The following is a 10,000-nucleotide window of genomic DNA, read 5'->3' as shown; positions in this document are numbered from 1 at the left end:
ATAATGTCTGTGATGGCAGTGATGAATGGTGATGTTGGTGCCACTGCTGATGACAACGATGCCCAGCGACGGGCAGGACCTCCGCTTCCGGCGAGCGCAACAGACGAGACAGCCGTGACAAAGCGATCGTCCCGCTTCGCATCGCGCCCACGCAGCCATGCAACACAAGCAAGCACATCGATTACCAACACGCTCTGGGCGAAACTGATTTTCTTGCAGAAACTTACGTATTCATTCGCCTCAAATAATACCATTTTCGTCTTCTTTTTACGCAGCTATTCTCTCTCTCTCTCTGTCTCTCTCTCTCTCTCTCTCTCTCTCTCTCTCTCTCTCTTTCTCTCTCTCTCTTTCTCTCTTTCTCTCTCTCTCTCTCTCTCGCTTTCTCTCTCTCTCTATCGCTTTCTCTCTCTCTATCGCTTTCTCTCTCGCTCTCTCTCTTTTTCTTTCTCTCGCTCTCTCTCTCGCTTTTTCTCTCTCCCTCTCTCTCGCTTTCTCTCTCTCTCTCTCTCGCTTTCTCTCTCTCTCTCTCTCTCTCTCTCTCTCTCTCTCTCTCTCTCGCTTTCTCTCTCTCTCTCGCTTTCTCTCGCCCTCTGTCTCGCTTTCTCTCTCTCTCATCCTCTCTCCCTCTCTCTCATCCTCTCTCCCTCTCTATCTCTATCTCTCTCTCCCTCTCCCTCTCTCTCCCTCTCTGTCTCCCTATCCCTTTCTTCTATCGCCCTCTCCCTTTCTATCTCCCTCTCCCTCTCTATCTACCTCTCCCTCTCCCTCTCTATATATCTCTCGCTCTCCCTCCTTTCCTCTTCTAAGGCTTATTCTCCCCTTCCTCCACCCTCCCTGTGGGCAGGGAAAGGGAAGGGATTCAATAGGACAAAGGTTACCAGATTTGGCCAGATAAATTAATTGAAATTCCTACTCCCGGCCGGTGCCCGCCTCGCATACAGATGAGGTCGCCCTGCCCCTCTGCAGCGTCTGGGTGTTGCTCACCTCGGGCGCGAGCCTCATCCCTTTACTCTCTCACCCTACCTTTGACCCACTTGACTATTTTTTCTTTGGTCTTGTGTCGTTGCCCTCCTTCTGTCCTGGGATAGTCACGGGATCCGACGCGTAGTCAACGACTCCAAGCGGCGCTGCTTTCCCCTGAGCGTCGTTGACACCCAGTCGGTGCCCGCGGCGTAGGCCGGGCAGCCACGTTGCCGACACCCATTTACTGATGCTCCTTTGTTAGTTCATTTCTTATCATGTGCAGACTATCACAACTCAGTGGCACGTATAGCCAGCTCGTGGCTACTTCGAAAGAAAACGAGTCCCCTCTTTTACCAGGCAGTGAACGTGCGAGAGAAAAATAACACTTCAGAGTGAGGAGCAAAAGTAATTAAAAAAGGGTTGCGTGCGACCGGCAGTCCCATCGGCCAGTCCGCTCGTCCGTCTTCGGATGCAGTTGACACAGAGATCGGGGACCGAGATACGGGAAAACGAGTTCGCACGGATGATTAAACGCGCCTTTGCACACGAGGTCGTTGCTGGAGGAGAAGCGGGCACGTGGCGGACTGCCCATATTACGCTGTAAATAGTTATCGAGAAATTTTTCAGCTTCTTGCCATAACAGTTATCAAGTCACGCTTCCTTAGATTTTCTTAGACTGACTATTCGTGCACAAAAGTAAAGTGCAAAGCTTACAGTACGATCTCTGCTCTAGGAAAAATAATCTCTTTCTGTTCATTCCCTTATGTTGATTGATATATAAAAAGGCCCTTGCACTGTCTATCAATAACTTTAATTATTTCACTTCAGCCCCCCCCCCCTCCAAAAAAAAGGATGAGTCATTTGTACTCCGGAAAGTTTTCTCTAGTACACTACAAATTGGATCAGACAAAACGAGGGATATTTGATTTAACTGTCTTTAAGAATTCAATCAGTCACATTCGTGGCCACTGCTCATATCTGCTTACCAAGTCACGTGACTTCCGGGGCAACGGGTTTGGCCAAGCCTCGACCGGCCAAGCAGGAACGGAGGGCGGGGAGGGCATGGAGGGAGGACAGGGAAAGAATGCGGGGATAAAAGGCACGGAGAAAGGGTAGAGAGAGAAGGCAGGGAGAAGTGGCAAGAAGTGGGAGAAAGAGCAAGGAGAGACGGCGGGGAGAAAGGGCAGGGAAAAGTGATGGGGAGAGAGGGCGGGTAGAAAGGAAGAGAGGGAGGAAGGTTAGGGAGAGGGGCGGGGAAAGAAGGCAGGGAGAGTGGGCGGGGAAAGAGGACAGGGAGAGAGGGAAGAGAGAGTGGGTGGTGAGAGAGGGCAGAGAGAGGGAAGGGAGAAAGGGCGGGGAAAGAGGCAGGGTGAGGGGACAGGGAGAGAGGGCAGGGAGGGCAACGCCTTCTCACTGGGCATCGGGCACAGCGGGCCTGTGGGTCGCCATGCGCACTCGCCAACGTACACAGAAACATTCCAAGCGTGTCATTGCAGGGATCCAGCGCAAAGAAATGCTGTTGCGCGCCGGAAACAACTGCTTAGACTGATCTCGGTGCGGCGGCGAGGTACTGTTGCAGCTCGAAAAGAGTATGCAGATTACATAATGGTGGGAGATTAACGAAGAAGCAAAGGAATGGTGCTGTACCTTGGCCGATTTACGAGGACACGAGTTCTCAGGAGAAAGACACAAAACACTGCCCAAGTTACCACTTACGAGACTTTTTCTGTTTTCTCCTTCCCCGACTTCCTCTCTCGCCTCCTCCCGTTTCCCCCTCTTCCCTCTCTTATTTGTTTTCTTTACTCCCTTCCTCCCTCCATTTCTCCCATTCCTCTCTTGTCCCTCTCCTCCTCCTGCCGAGGCGGCAGCACTGGATGGCATGCAAGGCGCAGTCAGATGGCAGGACGCCTTCGAATGAGCGGGGGAGAGCGGAAGGGCGGCCGGACATGGGGGCGAGCAAACGAGGGAAGAGGAGGACATCTGAGAGGAAGAAGAGTGAATGAAAGGAAGCAGGGAGCAAGGCAGGAGACCAGGAAGCGCACGAGGCTCATTCCCTGACCAGGGAAGGGGGACGCGCGGAATAATCTTGGTCATTTAGGAAACTCTCATGAAGACTGACGTCAAGGAACGCATTTCGTACACATCTCATGATGTCAAGTAAAAGCGTATTGGTCATACGGAATATATTTGTTTCAATATACTCGAAGTTAATGTAAATTACAAAGCAACAGCGTCGGCATATATACTCTGTGATGACGCCTCGTCTCGCGACATCGATCAAACATTACTCTATGACCTCGCTTCCGCTGTTGGACTGCATTCTGCCCGGGAAGCGAGCGCGTCGCAGGAGAAGAGCTACTTTGCCGAGAGGTCTGTCTCTCCCAAGGCCGCCGGAGCACGGCATCGAGTCGTACCCGGGGGAGGGTGATGGAGAGAGGGGGAGGGCGGAACTTCAAAGGCGTTCGCTCACAATAGGCCTAAACATTACCGCCGTGTCCAGGATAGACCTCGGCGCTCGGACGACATGCCTTGACAGGCATACATGTTGCCGAATATGGCAGCCGGAGAACTTCTGCGATGACACCAAATGAGGGCTGCGCACAGCGAATACCAATAAAGCCTGTGAGGTAACCTATCAAACTTTTGGTATTGGCAAGAGTCAACATGAGGCCGACATTAACACTCACGAACGATATTCTATGTAAGAGGTTAGAAACTCAGGAAAAACTACAAGAATGGAATATATTAGCTTATATCTGGGCGAGAAAGGCCTATTCCAGCCTCTTGTATGGGCAAACAAGAGGTCGAAAATAAGATAGATTCCGTTTCAGCCGGTAGGCCTATCAAACGCAAGCATAACTAATGCTTTGGACCCTCGGAACGTCGATCAGCTATCGGCAAACATTTTTCTCTCTGCCTAATGCGAGAATCATTTCTAAGCCAAACTTCCATTGTTACAACGCCATTCGCTTTCTCCCGCAAAACATTAAATGCTAGTGCTTGGACGCATTTCAGGAACGCATTCCACGCAACAAGTCCTTCGTTGCCTGACCTTTTCAGTCGCTCTCTCCTCTCCCTACTTCCCTCTCTCTCTCTCCTCTCTCTCTCTCTCTTCTATATCTCCTCCCTCTTCTCTCACTCCTTCCCTCTCTCTCTCCTCTCCTTCCCTCCCTTTCTCTCTTCTCTATCTCCTTTCCCTCCCTCCCTCTCTCTTTCCTCTCTCCCTCCTTCTCTACCCCCCTCCTTTTTCCTTCTCTCTCTGTGTATGTGTGCCCCCCCCCCTCTCTCTCTCTCTCCTTCGTTCTCTTTCTCTATCTCTCTTTCCCTCTTCCTCTCCTTCTCTAACCCCCCCCCTCTCTCTCTCTCTTTCTCTCCTTTCTCCATCTCTCGTTCACTACCTCTCTCTTTCTTTCTGTCCCTCTCTATCTCTCTTTCCCTTCATTTCTCTCTTCCTCGCCCTCTGTCTTTCTCTATTTCTCCCTCTCTTTCTCCTCCCCTCTCCCCCCCTCCTCTTTCTTTTTTTCTCTCTCTATCTCCCTTGCACTATATTTGCTCCAATCGATTACTGCTACAGGTGTTCTCTGTCTACACTTTGGTAACTTTTCTCGGTCTTTTTTGAAATACTCCCGTTGTGACATCTTGATAAGAGCTAAATCTGAAGCCAATGATGTTCGACTTTGGATTGCGAGAGAATACCAAAATACCTGCATATCCTAGGCATTCATTCGTGAAAAACAAGCGGAAGCCATGACGTGCAATTGGGCGGTTGTCATGCCATTGTTGTGCATGGCCCCATCCGGATGGCATGAAAATTACACGTAAGGACTTTATCTTTCTGCAAAAAATGGCTTAAATTCATTCGACTCGTGTTCCCGGCGTTTTGCTGAATGAAGGCTGAAAAACGTTCTCCGCGTTCAGCACAACGGCCGCTCATCTCCCCTTCCGCATTGGCTGTTCCTGGGGCCAGCTCGGCGCTTCAAGTCATCAGACGCATGTGCGCCCACACACACACAAACCCGAATATATAAATACACACACACACACACACACACACACACACACACACACACACACACATAAATATATATATATATATATATATATATATATATATATATATATATATATATATATATGTATATGTATATATATATAAATATTTTTCTTTGTATTTGTGTATGTGTGTCTGTGTCTTCGGCCCATCTTGAGCTCCTCATGACAGGTTCGATCGATCTGCCCAAGCCGCGACTTCCTAGGTACGTCCCACAGGCCGCTTCCACCCAGGGTTGTCTTTCACAGAGACAATATTTTGGGCAGCATCATCCTGTGGGAAGTGAGCCAGTTGGCCGTACAGCCTGAGCTGGCGATCAGGGATTATACAAATAACAGATCCTAAGCCAGTCTCACGGTGCAACCATTGATTGGACACATGGTCCTCCCAACAGCACCCCACGATCTGGTGCAAGAACCTATTACAAAAGGCATCAAGACGACTCCAAGGCTCAGGGTTTCACTGCCATATAGTAAAACTGGCATTATCAGGGTCTTGAAGATGCATAGATTGGTCCTTCTGCACAAGTACCGGCATCTCCAAATACTCTTGTCGAGAGAGTTCATGACCCCTGCTGCCAGGCCAATCCGTCTGCTGACTTCCTGGGCTGACAGCCCAGAGCTCTGAACTACACTACCAAGGTATGTAAAGCTCTCTGTGATTTCAATGTCTCGCCGCAAGCACGTACTGACAGAACAGGTTCTCCTAGTAAGTCCTCAAAGTCCTGGATCTTGGTCCAGACCCAAGGGCTTCGCTTCATTGCTAAATGCATCTAGAGCTACCACTAAGGTTTCTAAAGTCTCAGAATAGCAACATCAGCAAGGTCAAGGTCAGTAACATTTCCCAGAGTTGCTCCACAATGGCTTTGGACAGTAGCTCTGTCCAGTATCCAGTCCATTCAAGTGTTGAAAAGTGCTGGCGTAAGGACACAGCCTTGCCTCACTTCTGAAGGAAAGAAGCACGACAGGCCTGCGCCACATTTTACAGCACTTTCAGTAGCAGTATATAGGCATGCTATTAGTCCTATAATCCTTGTTGGATTTCCTCTCAATCTCAGGATCTCCCAGAGTAATTCCCAATACAATTAGAACACCTTCTTGAGATCCGATGTAGGCTGCAAGCAATCCAGGCCCAAACTCATGGCAGCACTCTACAATGACTTAAAGCACCAGGATACGGTCTATTGTAGACACCAGAAGTGAATCCAGATTGCCCTGGCCTCTGGTGCCTCAGCAGGATTTGGGCGAGAACCTTGCCTGGTATACTAAGCAGTCTGAGGAACAAGGGTTTCCTTTCCGTCTCCACTGCTAGGGACCCGCGACCAGCGCTCGAAACCTACAGCACAGTTGACCCAGCACACTTGACCGGGGCCCACGGCCCTGACCACACCTCTCCTTGGGGGCGCTCCCCCACGCGCGCCCCGCTCGGCGCCCCTCTTGGGCTTCCTTGCCCACAACAACCCGCGCCACGCTACCTTCCAGCCACCTCCTATCAATAAACAGCTGAACCAGAATAGTGTCTCCATAACCCACCAAATCAGGGCAACACAAAAACCCCTGACAACTGGTGGCAAGCGGCGGATGACACGAACAACAAGCCTCCGAAAAACTGTAAGTACACCATTGGCAATTTCCTTTTCTTTCCCCTTTCTTCGCCTATGTGTGCATGCCGTTTTTATACAAGTGCAGTGATTTTTTTTCAAATATCTACTAAAGTGTTCGTGCAAAGTGCATTTTCTTTTCTTCTTTCTGTTATCTACCATGTTTTTTTTCTCGTCATGGTAGATCGTCGTTTTTTTTAAGGGAATCAATCCCATTTTTATCACTTGTGAGAGTGCATTTTCTTTCTTTGGCGTGTTTTTTCTAACTCTCATGCTAGCCAAGTTAGCATAAATCGTTAGTAATGCTTAAATCTTTCATTTATGTGGGTGAACTAGGCCGTGCATTTTTCTTTAAATTAACCATACTAAGCCACGTGGCTAAAGTTACAAGTATTGCCATATATTTGGTATATTTTCTTATAATTATTCGTCTTCTTTATAGATATATTTTTTCTTTAATTATTCATGTTCAGTTGTTGGTAATTTGATTATTTAATTTCTAGATTATTGTGTACTTGTTGTTTCACAATATTTAATTTTACATATACTACCCCTTGCTATTTTTAACGTATGTCCGCATAACGACCTCATTTGACCTTACTCAGGTAGAAGGTACTTATAGCCATCTGACTCTGCTCGACCCAAAATTACATTCAAGCTATTTGTATGTATATCTTATTAAGCTATCTCCGTGTTAGAGATTGATTATATTATACAGCTACTACGATTTCATATTGTTCCTGATCTTAATCACGAACCTCACCTCATCATTATTACATGGTCCTTGGTGACGACCCCCAGCTGGGTATGGACATGTAATTAGGTTAAGATAATTAATGTTAAGTTGTTCTGTACGTGCAAAGATGCACACATCGCAAGAGGCGATCTACGCGCCGCGCCGCGCATTCTTATCGCTATACGTGAGATTATCGCTGGTATTCCCAACAAGACGGGATGCCCAATTTGCGTTCTGCGTATGAGCTGGATGATGTGTCCCTTCTACGGTTGGGTCATCACGTCATCACCTTCCTCAGGGAATTTATTTTAAGCATCATTTACAACCACGAGGGTTGTCTTTCGGGTCAGTTGTCTCAGGGAAGCTGACCCAAACCAGTCACCGTTTCATTCATCTTACGTACTAATTAAAGTACCATTTTTATGATTTCGCATAGTAGTTGATTAATATTGCAATTAACGTAAGTTCTTTGTTATTAGTGTGAATGTTTTTTTCGTATAGTCAGATCGGCTACTATTTTCATTAAGCGCTATCCACATTGCCACCCCAACCTAACATACCTAACCCTACCCCCCATCCTCACCCATACCTCTTTTAAACCCCACCCCACCCCACCCCATCCTATCCTTAGCCTCCCACCCACCCACTCCTCCTCCCCTTCGCTTATTTCTTCCAACTTCCACGCCATCCTATTCCTTTTTTACTCACTCTCGCCTTACTTACTAATGACTAACAAAATCTATCAGCATTCTATTTTCTACTCGTGTGCTATACTCTGACTCACTCATTTCATAACTCCCACCCATTAACTCAACTCGTCTACGCACTCACGCAGCCACATGCGCACATCATCCCGCAAAAAAACGTTAATTGTACAAGAATTACATGCGTACTGTCTCCGGAAGATAACCGACTTGCGCCAACCGTGTATTCTTATCTTGCATTACGTTTTTCCGTGCAAATGTTGTCTTGAGAAAGTATATTTTGATGTAATGAGTCGCTCCCGAAGTATGAGGACTGCATTACCTGTTTTCATTATTGCTTTGCCTCAAATTGCTGTTGGTGACGTGTGATAGACAACTTCAATGAAATGAAATACAACCACTATTAGTCAGACGTATAGCGTATGCATTATTGCACTGCACACTTCTGAACTCTGCATTGTTGCATTTTTTCTTTTTTCCAAGGAAGTTCGTCGTTCAAGACAAGTCCTTGCGGACTGCGACACCTTTTGCTTCCTTTGTAGTTCTGCACAATGCTTATCTCTCGTAGATTTTCATCTCCTGCTATCTGAGACAATTGCAACTCAAGCAAGTCCTTGCGGACTATTGCAATTGTCTCCCTAAGCATGTTCCTCTGTCTATCCTTGGACAGTGAATTATTGAAAAAAAATAAATAAAAATTGAAAAATCATGGAAATAACTGACAACACTCCTTGCAATGTGATATATTTTGATTATATCTTACGGCCCCTGCTATAATACACCCCCCCCCCCCTGTTTGCCCCCCTGTCTCTCGCCCTGTCTCTGCCTCTGGTGTGCTTTTTTTCAGAGAAAGCCAGTCCATCCCGTCGTGGGCGACGGTTAGTAGCGTATGCCGAGCGATCTGAGGAACAAGGGTTTCCTTTCCGTCTCCACTGCTAGGGACCCGCGACCAGCGCTCGAAACCTACAGCACAGTTGACCCAGCACACTTGACCGGGGCCCACGGCCCTGACCACACCTCTCCTTGGGGGCGCGCCCCACTCGGCGCCCCTCTTGGGCTTCCTTGCCCACAACAACCCGCGCCACGCTACCTTCCAGCCACCTCCTATCAATAAACAGCTGAACCAGAATAGTGTCTCCATAACCCACCAAATCAGGGCAACACAAAAACCCCTGACAAGCAGCATGATGGCTGACTGCCTCAGTCCCATCGATCCCTTTTCCCTTTCCAGAGAGGGATGACCACATAGCAGTGGGTTTTGCATTGTTAATTGACTGGTGTCAGTCATCTCTTTCTGGAGTGTTTGGTGTGGGTATGAGTGCCTACAGGTATGGCTGGGTGCTGGAGATCGACGGGGAGAGCCGGGGCGGCTTCTCCAATGGCTGAGGCCTGGAGCTGCTGGCCCGGGCTGCTGATCTCGGCCCAGGCACTGGAACTTAAGTACTGCTAAGTTGTGTTAGCTACCGGGAGCGAGGGGAGCCTGCAGTCCAATGAGTGAGCCGTGAGCTGTCCGTTTTCATCCAGTCAGGTCTTGACATTAGTCATTGAGAGGCTGCTGATGGTGAAGTCAAGGAAGAGGCTATGGACCTGGACCAAACCTGGGGGAAGTATGCCACGCTGCAGGTTATGGGGGTCTGCTACAACCATAACCCTAAACAGGTCAGGGGAAACGGTACCAGACTGCCAGATGGCAGCTAGGACAGTATGCAATCCCTGTGCCATAAGTTCACTACCAGCCCTTAACAGTTCAGCTGCTTTACCACTCTTCAGCTTGGATATCGCCCCCCCTAACTTCAGTTAGGAAGGGTGGATCCTCATACTATCTGCATCCAAGTTAACTGTTGGTGGATCAACCTGGTACAACTGTTCAAAATACTTAGCCCAACACTCCCACACTGCAATAGGATCTGAGACGATCTGGCCACTTACTGAGCAAACAGCAGTCA

The 10,000-nt window shown here is 48.3% G+C and overlaps 1 protein-coding gene across 1 annotated transcript in view; it reads left to right on the top strand.

Annotated features, from left to right (window-relative positions):
* The first annotated feature begins 5,147 nt into the window (after positions 1-5,147).
* The window catches only part of LOC138865481 (uncharacterized), a 6,010-nt gene continuing 1,157 nt past the window's right edge, over positions 5,148-10,000 (top strand). Inside the window, exons 1-2 of the mRNA XM_070136045.1 lie at positions 5,148-6,624; positions 8,902-10,000. The exon at positions 8,902-10,000 is cut by the window's right edge and continues 1,157 nt beyond it. The gene's annotated coding sequence lies outside the window, so the exon portion shown is untranslated. The remainder of the gene's footprint in view (positions 6,625-8,901) is intronic.

This window comes from Penaeus vannamei, chromosome 21, assembly GCF_042767895.1.
Source record: "Penaeus vannamei isolate JL-2024 chromosome 21, ASM4276789v1, whole genome shotgun sequence".
NCBI lineage: Eukaryota > Metazoa > Arthropoda > Malacostraca > Decapoda > Penaeidae > Penaeus > Penaeus vannamei.
The sequence above is the reverse complement of the archived record's forward strand: the minus strand, read 5'-3'. Positions and strand labels throughout refer to the sequence as shown.